A 14,535-nucleotide genomic window follows, 5' to 3' on the forward strand; every position below is an offset into this window, starting at 1 on the left:
ACACAAACATTACAATTACTATGAACTAACAAACATTGAGTTTGGTTCGGTAACGACACAAATCTGACAATGACTATGAATTGAGAAACATTGAGTTTGGTTCGACATTAACCTGATAATGACTTAGCCCGAGTTTCCTCTTGCCCTGAAACCATGTCTGGTGTAGGGCCAGAGCGTACTACTATATAAAAACGTGGAATTCTTCGACATCGTTTGGTGTCGCTAAGAATTTGGTGCAAACACAATAAAATCGAGCATGACATAACACCTACCTTACATATATGGATAAATGAGATAATGATTTACCCCAAAATACCCATTTTGTCCCAAATCGGTGTTCTATTCCGTCCATATAGACCCTCGCTTTATACTGAGTAACATTGGGGATGATCTCATCACGACGCGGACAGTGACAATAAATAGTACCTACGAGCTGAAAGATGAGGAGTTTGTGCAATGACGGCAATGAAAAGGATTAAGAGTAAAGAAACATTGACTTTTGCCCCGTAATGACACAACACTGAGACCAACCTTATCTAGATGTAATAATACTCTATTGTTTTAAGGACACGAGCCTTGACCAAACACATTCCGTGTGGTAGGTTCCTCTCCATGTCAGTGGTCTTTAGCACAATATTACGAGGATTTAAATTATAAAAACATTTTGAGCCATATAATCATGCCTTTTGAAATAAAAATCGTATCGATTTTGAAACAAAATAGCATAGATTTGGTAGAGTATAAGATTCATTTACAAGTGATATTTGGTAGTAAATTCAGAAATACAAACATCAAGTAGCAGGTAAAATATACATCTTTTGTCATATTTACGAGATTATTTCCAAACTGATTACTTCAGTCAGCATACTAGTGATATACTAATGTTAGCTACATTAGAATGGTTACTTGTGTAACACCGCACTTTTACATATGGAGCTACTAACATAAACCCGGTATACCAAAAATGGATCTAATAGATCCATGGAATGACAAACGAAAACAAAAGCGAATGGTACCTTAATAACAAATAAAAAAATCTTGTCTTTCTACGGACAGACATATTGTAATGTGTTGGAAAATACATTATGAATCAACAAACCTGTTTCATTTCTATTTATATATATATGAAAACATCCTTGTTTCTTTATACCTCAACTCGATTAATTACATTGTTTATTAAAACGGAACATCTCTTAATATATATTAATGCAAATCATTTGTACGAGAGAAATTACATGTAACTAAATCGCAGATGGTGTATTTCAGGCTTTTTAATCAAGGGTAATGTCCCTTTGAAAGATCTTTGTCACGGATTCGTTACCTAGGTGATTATACCTTCATTACGTCACTACATGCTACAGTGTACCCTCCCTAGAACATCACAGAACCATCATCAGGGAAAGAAGGTCAATAACTGATCTACAACATCAATTATTCCCTATCATGTAGAAAAGAAGATCATTGTATGTACGAACTCACCTCGAGTCATGACTTCATCTTCATCAACACAAATACTTTACTACTGTATTCCTTTGACATCCAAAAAACACAAGAATCATAGAATGACCTTTCTCGGAGTAATGCATCGGTTATTAAAATAAACCCATACATAATAAAAATAAAAAATAAAACACCGCATAGCAATATTTAAACAGTAACAAGATACACTTTGACAAAGTATCCAGTCTTAAGTTATTTCATACAGAAAAGAACATTTAAATTGTAAAAATGAGATTTCGGAAATATCTCAGACCAGATATATTAAAACATTTCCACCACAAAGCAAATATGTATAAACAGTAACAAGTTATTCTTTGACCAAAGTATTTAATCCATAAATATTTCATGTACATTGAAAAATGATTCATCGACAAATATTCAGACCGATTTTTACTTCCTTTTTTCGTACAGAAATATCTTGCCGTTAAGGCAGCAAATTAAAGCAGAAACAAGCCACCGTTCCACTGCGGTCTCAAAATAGAATTCATTTAATATCTACATATTCTATTTTCGTTATGGCGAGCTCAGCTGTCAGATGTTGCTTATCCATTGAGCAATAGTGATTCTTTATTCAATCAAATTATATTACATCACTTAAATAATACAAAAAAAAAGTATATGTTTATAAAGTGTGTTTCATTAAGTAAGATTTCGTTCATGCGATATCGTATACTAGACATAGATATATGACAAAGATAAAGATGTAGAATATTAAATAGTTGACCTTCACACACATGGCAAATATCGCTCATTTAAAAAAATCGGTCTGCCATTCTGGCGCTTGTCTGGATGTGGTCTTCTTTTAATGCGAAAATGACGAGCCCACTGATAGGTCTACTGCATCATTATACATATGATCGTAGGGGGCGAAAACTGGACCCTACAGCACCGACGATATTTCTTCTTTAGTTTTTGCTAAGAGGACAATTTAGAGACCAAAATTCATGTATTGTTTCTTCCTTTGAGAAGCATTGAGCTTGGTTCGGTAACGAAACAAACCTGACAATGACTATGAACTAATAAACATTGAGTTTGGTTCGGTAACGAAACAAACCTGACAATGACTATGAATTGAGAAACATTGAGTTTGGTTCGGTAATGAAACAAACCTGACAATGACTATGAACTAATAAACATTGAGTTTGGTTCGGTAGCGAAACAAACCTGACAATGACGATGAACTAATAAACATTGAGTTTGGTTCGGTAACGAAACAAACCTGACAATGACTATGAACTAACAAACATTGAGTTTGGTTCGGTAACGACACAAATTTGACAATGACTATGAACTAACAAACATTGAGTTTGGTTCGGTAACGACACAAATTTGACAATGACTATGAATTGAGAAACATTGAGTTTGGTTCGACATTAACCTGATAATGACTTAGCCCGAGTTTCCTCTTGCCCTGAAACCATGTCTGGTGTAGGGCCAGAGCGTACTACTATATAAAAACGTGGAATTCTTCGACATCGTTTGGTGTCGCTAAGAATTTGGTGCAAACACAATAACATCGAGCGTGACATAACACCTACCTTACATATATGGATAAATGAGATAATGATTTACCCCAAAATACCCATTTTGTCCCAAATCGGTGTTCTATTCCGTCCATATAGACCCTCGCTTTATGCTGAGTAACATTGGGGATGATCCCATCACGACGCGGACAGTGACAATACCTTAGAGCTGAAAGATGAGGAGTTTGGTGCAATGATGGCAATGAAAAGGATTAAGAGTAAAGAAACATCGACTTTTGCCCCGTAATGACACAACACTGACACCAACCTTATCTAGATGTAATAATACTCTATTGCTTTAAGGACACGAGTCTTGACCAAACATATTCCGTGTGGTAGGTTCCTCTCCATGTCAGTGGTCTTTAGCAAAATATAACGAGGATTTAAATTATAAAAACCTTTTGAGCTTGTTAGCCATACAATCATACCCTTTGAAATAAAAATCGTATCGATTTTGAAACAAAATAGCATAGATTTAGTAGAGTATAAGATTCATTTACAAGTGATATTTGGTAGTAAATTCAGAAATACAAACATCAAGTAGCAGGTAAAATATACATGTACATCTTTTGTCATATTTACGAGATTATTTCCAAACTGATTACTTCAGTCAGCATACTAGTGATATACTAATGTTAGCTACATTAGAATGGTTACTTGTGTAACACCGCACTTTTACATGGAGCTACTAACATCAACCCGGTATACCAAAAATGGATCTAACAGATCCATGGAATGACAAACGAAAACAAAAGCGAATGGTATCTTAATAACAAATAAAAAAAAACTTGTCTTTCTACGGACAGATATATTGTAATGTGTTGGAAAATACATTATGAATCAACAAACCTGTTTCATTTCTATTTATATATATATGAAAACATTCTTGTTTCTTTATACCTCAACTCGATTAATTACATTGTTTATTAAAACGGAACATCTCCCAATATATATTAATGCAAATCATTTGTACGAGAGAAATTACACGTAATTAAATCGCAGATGGTGTATTTCAGGCTTTTTAATCAAGGGTAATGTCCCTTTGAAAGATCTTTGTCACGGATTCGTTACCTAGGTGATTATACCTTCATTACGTCACTACATGCTACAGTGTACCCTCCCTAGAACATCACAGAACCATCATCAGGGAAAGAAGGTCAATAACTGATCTACAACATCAATTATTCCCTATCATGTAGAAAAGAGGATCATTGTATGTACGAACTCACCTCGAGTCATGACTTCATCTTCATCAACACAAATACTTTACTACTGTATTCCTTTGACATCCAAAAAACACAAGAATCATAGAATGACATTTCTCGGAGTAATGCATCGGTCATTAAAATATACCCATACATAATAAAAATAAAAAAATAAAACACCGCATAGCAATATTTAAACAGTAACAAGATACACTTTGACAAAGTATCCAGTATTTCATACAGAAAAGAACATTTAAATTGTAAAAATGAGATTTCGAAAATATCTCAGACCAGATATATTAAAACATTTCCACCACAAAGCAAATATGTATAAACAGTAACAAGTTATCCTCAAAGTATTAAATCCATAAATATTTCATGTACATTGAAAAATGATTCATCGACAAATATTCAGACCGATTTTTACTTCCTTTTTTTCGTACAGAAATATCTTGCCGTGAAGGCAGCAAATTAAAGCAGAAACAAGCCACCGTTCCACTGCGGTCTCAAAATAGAATTCATTTAATATCTACATATTCTATTTTCGTTATGGCGAGCTCAGTTGTCAGATGTTACTTATGAATTGAGCAATAGTGATTCTTTATTCAATCAAATTATATTACATCACTTAAATAATAATAATAAAAAAGTTTATGTTTATAAAGTGTGTTTCATTAAGTATGATTTCGTACATGCGATATCGTATACTAGACATAGATATATGACAAAGATAAAGATGTAGAATATTAAATAGTTGACCTTCACACACATGGCAAATATCGCTGATTTTAAAAAAATCGGTCTGCCCTTCTGGCGCTTGTCTGGATGTGGTCTTCTTTTAATGCGACAATGACGAGCCCACTGATAGGACTACTGCATAATTATACATAATGATCGTAGGAGGCTAAAACTGGACCTTACAGCACCGAAGATATCTCTTCTTTAGTTTTTGCTAAGAGGACAATTTAGAGACCAAAATTCATGTATTGTTTCTTCCTTTCTTGGGTGTTCATTCTTTCTGTGGTTTGCTTGCTTCTGTTGGAGTTTCCTTCACATCCGTCTTAACTAAACAAACTAACTAACAGTTGTTCAAACAAAATCGTAATTTTACTCCAAGTTGACAAACAGAAGAAATGTTTTTGAAGAAGTAGGCAGTTAAAAAGAACAAGGAAAAACAGTGTTTATAGAAAATAAGTGTCTTCTGTTTCATCGACGACACATGCAATGTCAAGTAAATCTAGGTCAAATTCTGGTAACAATGAAACCACCAGGAAATCAACGAACACCAAACACGTCCGACTTCGTATAACACAAGGAAACATTTTTCAAAAGAGAGTTTTTAAGTTTGACGAACTTCTTCGAATCGACCGTGACATGTTGTCACCGTAGACCGTTGGCTCAAAAAGAACACCAAACACTCAGTTAACTCTGATAAATAATACTTATTTTGATTTCTTTTGTGAATGATATTTATATTTAGCATTCAAACGTTCCATGTCAGGTCATAGTGACGTTACCCTATCGAGAACAAGAGCACGCTCAAAGAGCACGTGTAGCTTGTCTTTTCCCTAGGGTGAGATAAGAAAATCCCTGTCCAGGGTGAGAGAATCATCCCTCTCAACCCTAGGTTGTGGCAAGGATATTGCTATAGGGAGATACTAATTTGCGATAGGGGTTTTAGAATATTACTGTATAACATAATCATTGTGCTCGTGGTCCCTCTTTCGTGATCGTTACTAATACCTGTTACCTGATAAGCTGCTATGACAGGTATAGCTCGCTAAATACTTATGTATTGTAACATATATAAAATAAACATGCATGAAATAAAATGTCAATCAAATGTAAGCAATCTAATATCAATTACACATGAACTATATCAAACTTTTCATAGGTATAACAGCATGATTACACATTCATAAAAACACCTAATTGTAAAGGGTCGATCGACAAGTAAAAAATGTGGATCTATTAACAGCGTGTGGTGTTTTAGCCTAAGCAACAAAGAGAGAGGACAACTTCCTCTCGGTAGTTTGCTTTACCGTTCGTATATACACTCACATTACAGGTATTATATATTTCTTTAAACCATTGGTAAAGAGAATCAGGTGAGGAAAACATGCTTTAGAAGTTGCAGCATATCAACAAAAACAAAAAAACAAAAAACGCAGCAAGTTAAATGTTTGCAAAATTCTCTCAGATATGAGTTTCAAGTGTATCTTGATGATAAGCTTTGCTACTTTTATGTCTAAAACGACTCTGCTATGGGGCAGTTAGAATCGGATGTTGGATTCCCAAGCCCTACAGCTAGTAATTTATACAAGACAATACATCTGAGGATTAGTGGCATTCTATCTTGGTTTGTTCCTCTTTAATTCAGGGGAAATATGTGCCACAGGTGAGAAGATTAAGTTTAATAATTTCAGTATCTATGATACTAATAATTTTTTGATGGTGTAAGGAAGATATATTGACTGGACATACGTTTTGATGTGAATGATACATGCTGTGCTCATGAGAAGTTATTATCAGATGCCATAGAACGACATGCATCATAGAAGCAAAAGGTTGTATAACATAAAATGTCATTTTTTAAAAATTCAAATTTACGCTAGGCAATTTACAGAAAGAGAGTGTTTTTAATAAACATAAAAAAAGTTTTCAGAAAATCTTTGTTTGAAAAGTGTGCTGGTGGCCTAGATGAAAGGTTTTTGGCCCATATCAAGTTCTTATAAAAAGTTTTTGTAAAAGCAAGGCTAAGCACGACAATATCATACATACATCCTTAAAGAAACTGACGTTGTTAGTCTGAAGTTAGTTATATCTAAATTGTTGTTTTAGGCAATATGGCTTCTGATTATGGCAATGATAAGAATTGTAACGAAGAACTCATACGTCAATATCAGATATCACACTAAATCTGATACACAGGTTGAATTTCAACCTGTATCACGTTTGTGTATAAATGAATAGAGACAGAACCAGGTATTGATGGGATTGAGTTACTTGAAGTCTCATGTGGGGAAATTCCTTTCCCAACAGACTCAAGGAGGCTCACATTGTACCAGTTTTAAAAATTTGCGTTTAAACAAACAAAATTATATTTTTGAGAGAGCTCTAAGTGATCAACTGGCAATGTTTTAGTTCTTTTCTGACTTCCTTCCTGCTAGGGTTTGGATATCAGTTTATCTACTGAGACTGTTGAAAATTGGCGAAAAGGCCGAAACAACCACGTAGCCATACTAGTAGATTTGTCTAAGGTATCTGACTGTCCATCTCATGACCTGCTGACCAGGAAGCTGGAGGTCTATGGTTTAACACTGGTGAGGTGGAGTTGGTCTCCTGCTACTTGACCAGAAGGTTAGACTTGGGTCAGAATGCGGCGACTGGGTGGAAGTGTTGAAAAGGGTCATACAAGGCTCCATTATCGCACTGGTTCAGCACCGGCAGTTATTCCATCACCGGACTGATGTTTGCCAACTCCCAGGTGAAAGTCATTGATGGTGGTGTGATTAGGGGTCACTTCTTTTTAAGATATTTTCAATGTTATGTTTTATAAATTATATCAACAAAATTTCATAATCATGCAGTAGACAACTCTGTTAGTAACCCAAGCGTAGACCATAAAGTCCTTTAGGCAAGTCTTGAATCTGATTGTAAAAGAAGTTAAATGATTGGTTTAAGGATACTCACATAAAGCTAATCTAGAAAATGTCAATCTGTTGAATCTATAAATCATCTTAATATTGATCATGTCATTATCAAACCAGCAGTTTTGAAACATATTGGTACTTTTTATCATTCATTCGTTTTCGTTAACTATTGTTCTTTGGTATGACATTTCACTAGTATGAAAAGTGCTAAGAAACTGGAACAGATTCATGAACGTGCCTTGAGGTTTATTTACCAAGATCATGTTTCTAATCTTTTAGCCACATTCTAAAACTTTCGGGAAATGATTTATACCTGTTAAAGAGACTTAAAAGACGTACTATGTACGGTATAGTAAAACTGACAGGATTTCTCCTGAACATGTATAGGATTAGGCCCCGGTGTCATCAAAGTTCGGTAAGCATAAGGAAGTTACAGAATCAAAGGGAAAATCTCATTTAATGAACCTTTGACAGATGCTTTAGAAAATATTATCATAGACTAGAAAAAAACATATTTATCTTGTCCATGTCACGTCTCATCTTAGGACCTAAAGATGACGTTTCAAGAGAGATAACTCGCAAAAAGTAACAACATAACGAATGGTTTGAAATAATAATAATGATGACAAGAAATATCTTTAAAAAGATAAACGGCATAGTTTTAATGCTGGTGGTTATAATATAAAACTGCTGGTGAAATAAATGAACGAACTAATGTGTTTCAGCACAAATAACAAAATTATATCAGTTTGAATCAATTTTGGTGATAATAAGACTGCATTTGAATCAGGAATATAATTTTATAAATGTGTCATTTGAAAAGATACATCCACTTATTCGGCTTGCATTCAATCTTAACTTCGTTTTTAACTGCATATCTGCATTTTGCATTTACCGCTACATTGACCAATCAAATACTTCATCTTGACCAGTAACGCCACCTGTCGCGTCATATCCGGGCCAAAAGAATAGTATACGGCAATGCCGAAAAATCATGCAATTGTGTCTTGTTTTTACTGAAACAATTATTATCCTGTAACCATCGGAATGGTTTTATGCATTGTATTCTGAAATTAACAAATTGTTTCGATTCCCCCCCCCCCCCCCCCCCCCCCCCCCCCCCCCCCCCCCCCCCCCCCCCCCCCCCCCCCCAGCAGTATACAATGTCATATAGATATAGAAACGTAATCAATACATATATAATGTAAGCATCGTCAATGAAAGAAGACCTTTTTTCTTGGATAATTGAGAGACGCCATGGCATATAAAAGACTCTGAATCACTCTTACAAATTGAAGTTTATTTATCTATCATCTTTAATGCGAAATTCCATACCATACCTCACAACTTAAAATCTAGGAAAAACGCTATTATATACCTTTAGTTGAATCTAAGTTCAACAGATGATTCGGGAAGCAAACATAAATGTGTGGTTATTTTGCTATGGAATAAAAGCACAGACTTTAAACATTAAAATTCAGACTTCACTTTTACTCCGTTGTATATGGTCATTATTTAAAGTTTAGGTCGGAAATCAGGTCATTAGTACCTTCCTTCTATGTCTCTTGGAAGTTTTAATGGCAGGTTTTACTAAAAACGTCTATCCGATTTTGTTGGGGTACTATAATTATTTACTCTGACGGTGAAACCGGATGTGAATGTTACGGATCGCGTTGTTTAGGACAGTCTAGTTTTTTAGCCTATCAAATTAAGAATGGAAATAATTTTTCGAATTCCTTAGTAATAATATAATAATCTTTTCATTTTAACATGTTATTTTATCACTAATGACGTCTCCAAATAATACTTTCCGAACACAATAGACCGACCACCTGTTCAAGAATGACCTAAAAATCCAATCCACCTAACAGGCCGTTTTCGTTTTTGCGGTCCAAACGGACGGACCAGTTCGACCGGTGTTGTTCGTTTATGAAATAAAGACGGACCTGATGATTTTATATTGTTTTCAGACGAGCCTTGAAAAGGACTCTCAAGGCCTGTATTAACACTTGCAGGTCCGTCAAAATGTATGTTTGAAATATTATATTTAAAAACTGATGAACCGGTTTGCCCGCATAAACGAACAGGCCCTAATGGACATCGGTACAAACAACACCTCGTAGTTTCATATAGATAGTTTATCGATTAGGTTGGCCTGATATTATGTATTATTAGACTTGCGCAAGTCATATTGTCGCACTTTGTATTTTATAAGAAAGGTAAAAGTCCGACAGAAAAGTGCACATTTTCACCATAACCTTACAATACGGTATATATGTTTTGCTGTAACAACTAGCCTTTTTATTATTCCATCAACTGTAACTCTCGCAGCAGTGAGGAACTTTTTCTGTGCATTATTTAATAACATAAATAAGGGGAAATCACACAATATACCACTTTAAAGTGTAATATCTGAAATTTGTAAAAATCTGTAAAGATTTGTCAAAGTATCAAAGTAGAGGCAATGGTTTCAGAAAATATGGAACTTTCAATCAAAATGGCTAAAAATCGTTTAAAACTTCACAATATCGACTTTTGTCCCTTTTTATATATTCTTTTTGTATTTTTTGGCATCCACCTAATAGACATCCCCAATATATTCTTTGTATTTTTGTCATGCACCATACGGACACCCCCTATATATTCTTTGTATTTAGTGTTATCCGCCCAATGGACTATTTGTTCTTTCTATTTGGTGTAATCCACCTAATGGACATCCCCTATATATACTTTCTATTTGGTGACATCCACCTAATGGACATTTCCAATATATACTTTATTTTTGACGTCATCCACCTAATGGACATCCCCTTGATATTCTTTGTAATTGGTGTCATCCATCTTATGGACATCCCCTATATTTTCCTTGTATTTGGTGTCATCCACCTAATGGACATCCCTTATATATTATTAGTATTTGGTGTCATCCACCCAATGGAAAACACCTATTTTTTCTTTGTATTTGATGTATTCCACCTAATGGACATCCCCTATATATATTTTTTTGTATTTGGTGTCATCCACCTAATGGACATCCCCTATATATTTTTTTGTATTTGGTGTCATCCACCTAGTGGACATCCCCAATATGTATTCTTTGTAATTTTTCACCCACCTAATGGACATCCCCTATATATATTTTTTTGTATTTGGTGTCATCCACCTAATGGACATCCCCTATATATTTTTTTGTATTTGGTGTTATCCACCTAATGGACATCCCCTATATATATTATTTTGTATTTGGTGTCATCCACCTAATGGACATCCCCTATATATTCTTTGTATTTGGTGTCATTCACCTAGCGGACATCCCTTATATATTCTTTGTATTTTTTGCCATCCACCTAATGGACTATATATTCTTTCTATTTGGTGTCATCCACCTAATGGACATCCCCAATATGTATTCTTTGTAATTTTTCATCCACCATATGGACATCCCCTATATATTCTTTGTATTTGGTGTCATCCTACTAATGGACTATATATTCTTTCTATTTGGTGTCATCCACCTAATGGACATTCGCTATATTTTCGTTTGATTTATTGATTTAAACATATTTTATTGCCTTTTCATAGCAAGGGGATTGGGCAAAAGTTATTCAACTGAGAGAGAGATTGAAGAAGCATATCTTTACATAATGTAGCTGATCTTTTCCTACACCGACGGCAGAAGTTAATACTGATCACTATTCTAAGCTCACTGCTTGTACAATTGTCCATCACATCCTGTGCTTTGATTGTCGTTCTCCTGGTCATTCCATACGTTATTATTCGTTTCTCATGTGCCGTCGGCATAGGAAAAGATCTTATACAACAATATTTAAATGTTTACATCATTATTTGACAGCATCATAGTTGAGAGAAGGGGGGGGGGGGGGGGGGGGGGGGGGGGACAAAATCATCTTGGATATATTGCTGAGTATGCATGAAAATGAATTCATTTTCCTGTTCTGATGTATTAGAATCTCCATACAGAAGCAGGTTCTCAGTGGGAGGAATATATGAATTAAGTTCACGGAAGAGCATTATTCTTTGTTCAACATAAGTATAACAGTTAAATAGGAAATGATAGGTATCTCCAATAGGAAAGCTACAATGACAACGTTGATCAGCAACAATATTGGCTCTAAATAGATGATTCGTTAATGTACTAGCATGGTTTCTTAAACGTGTATGAAGAATATTATTTTTTCTTTCACCATAGGAATACAAATTTGGTACATGGGGTAAGTCTGTGTTGTGAATGGCATTTTTAAAAACAGAAAATGATACACCGATGTTTAAAGGCAATATATTCCACTGTCTTATAGTAGAGGGAAAGAAGGATAGGTTAGAGGACTCTAGTCTGTTGTTTGGCAAGTTATAGTTTTCAGCATTACGGGGATTGTGTTGCGAATTATTAGCAACAAGAGGGGGGAGTAGGGTGTTCAGATAATTAGGAGTAAGACGATTATGTATCTTAAAGAACAGTTGGAGTTTTCGACGGGATCGTCTCTGGGCTAAAGGTTCCCAACCCAGTGGCGTAGGAAGCGGGGGGGCAGGGGGGGCAATTGCCCCCCCACTTTTTTCAGTGGGGGGGCAAACATATCTTTTTGCCCCCCCACTTTTTGACATCCAAAATCTAAAAAAGGGGAAAAAACACGAATTTATATATTCATTTCGATAAATATCTGTATATTTCCGGACCGATAATGTTTTCTTGAAGGCAACGATAAAAACTTTATCTTGTACATCCGGAACATTCCGACTTTTATACTAGTATATCAATCCTCAGACCTGTGCAACAGCCTGGTAAGTTAATATTTATATCTTTATAAGAAATTTTGCTCAACTTCATCACATAGATTCAATAAGTTGATGATAATTTGTGAAGTTAATTGAGTTCATAATGAGAAAAAAGACAGAAACACAACATGAAGAAGAATGCGCGGTTTTAACGTGAATAGAGTGATACTTATTACCGACAGGTTCGAGGAAATACAAAAAAGGGGATAAAACGCGAATTTATATATTCATTTCGATAAATATATCGCCACCCTGGGACCCGCTGGGCGGCCCCCAGACCTCTCGCAAAAAGGGAAAAAAATCGGCTCCCGCCTACGGCGCTCGCATTATTACTAAATTACTGGACCCCCGCCCTGGGCGGGCCTGGTGATTCATGTTTTGCTATATTTAATATATATATTCTGATTTCCGTAAATAACTTATTTTGTACTACATAAATTATCAAAACTATCATGGGATGTTGAAATGATAATTATTGGCTAATTTTGCGGAGATGGCATACGATTTGTTTAGTGTGTAAAATTTAAGGTTAAACAAAATTTTGCCCCCCCACTTTTTGACGACTTCCTACGCCACTGCAACCCGTTTCAGTATAGAGTGATTGTCTGCTTGTATAAGAAGGTAGACCAGTGACAATGCGGCCAGCCTCAAGTTGTAATTTGTCTAACCTTTCTGCGTCGCAATAGAGCAACCGTCCCAAAGTTCACAACAATATTCTAAAACCGGGAGAATAAAGGATCTATATATTATATTTAATGTTCTTTTAGTAAGGATATATTTCAATTTACGAAGGACACCTACTTGTTTTGCGACAGTTTTACTGATGTGTTCTATATGATAGCTCCACTTACAATTTGAATCGATATATACTCCTAGATGCTTAAAGTAGTTTACAAATTCAATACTTACCTCATTAAAATGTATATCAATTACATGATCTAGCTCATTATTAGAGAAAAGCAATGCCTCAGTTTTTGAAGGATTAAATTTAACCAACCACTTCTTAGCCCAACATTGTATTTCAGAAAGATCATTATTAATGGTATGTTCAATAAGTTGCGGAGATTGATCGGAACATAGAAGAGATGTATCGTCAGCAAAAAGTTTTGAGAAGCTAACTACATGTATAGTGTCAGTTATATCATTAATATATATGATGAATAAAAGTAGGCCTAGGACGGAGCCCTGAGGCACCTCGGCATTTGTATATTTTACAGCAGATTTACTTTACCAAAAAAATACCTGTTGCTTTCTATCCGCCACATAGTCCATCAACCAGTCCAGCAACTTGCCAGATATACCATAACTCTTTAATTTCACTTCCAACCCCGTATGTCACACTCTGTCGAAAGCCCTGGAAGTATCACAGAAAACTAGACAGGTAGGTTGTTTTTTCCCCATATTTTCACATATTTTATGGTAAATTTCTATGAGCTGGTGAACAGTGGAATGGCCTGGTTGGAAACCTGACTGATATTTATATATAAGATAATTTTAGCTACTACTCTTTCGAACGCTTTGCCTATAGTGCAAAGTAAAGCAATAGGTCTATAATTGGAAGGATCTTGTTTATCTCCTTTTTTAAAAATCGACATTACCAGAGCATGTTTCCATTGTGTGGGGAAAGAACCAGCTTCCAGAGAAGTGCGAAAGATTAGCGACAAAGGATAAAAACTGAATTAGCAGTGTTTTTAAGCATAATGTGACTTATTGTATCAATACCTACAGCTTTACCATGTTTTAATGTATTGAGCATGTCAGTGATGTTATTTATATTGAAAGGTATGTCAGGAATTATAGAGCCCACAGGCGCTTGCATAGAAAATGCGATTTTCAAAAAAAAAAAAAAAAAATTAATATGAC

Source organism: Pecten maximus, chromosome 6 (assembly GCF_902652985.1).
Source record: "Pecten maximus chromosome 6, xPecMax1.1, whole genome shotgun sequence".
NCBI classification, from domain to species: domain Eukaryota; kingdom Metazoa; phylum Mollusca; class Bivalvia; order Pectinida; family Pectinidae; genus Pecten; species Pecten maximus.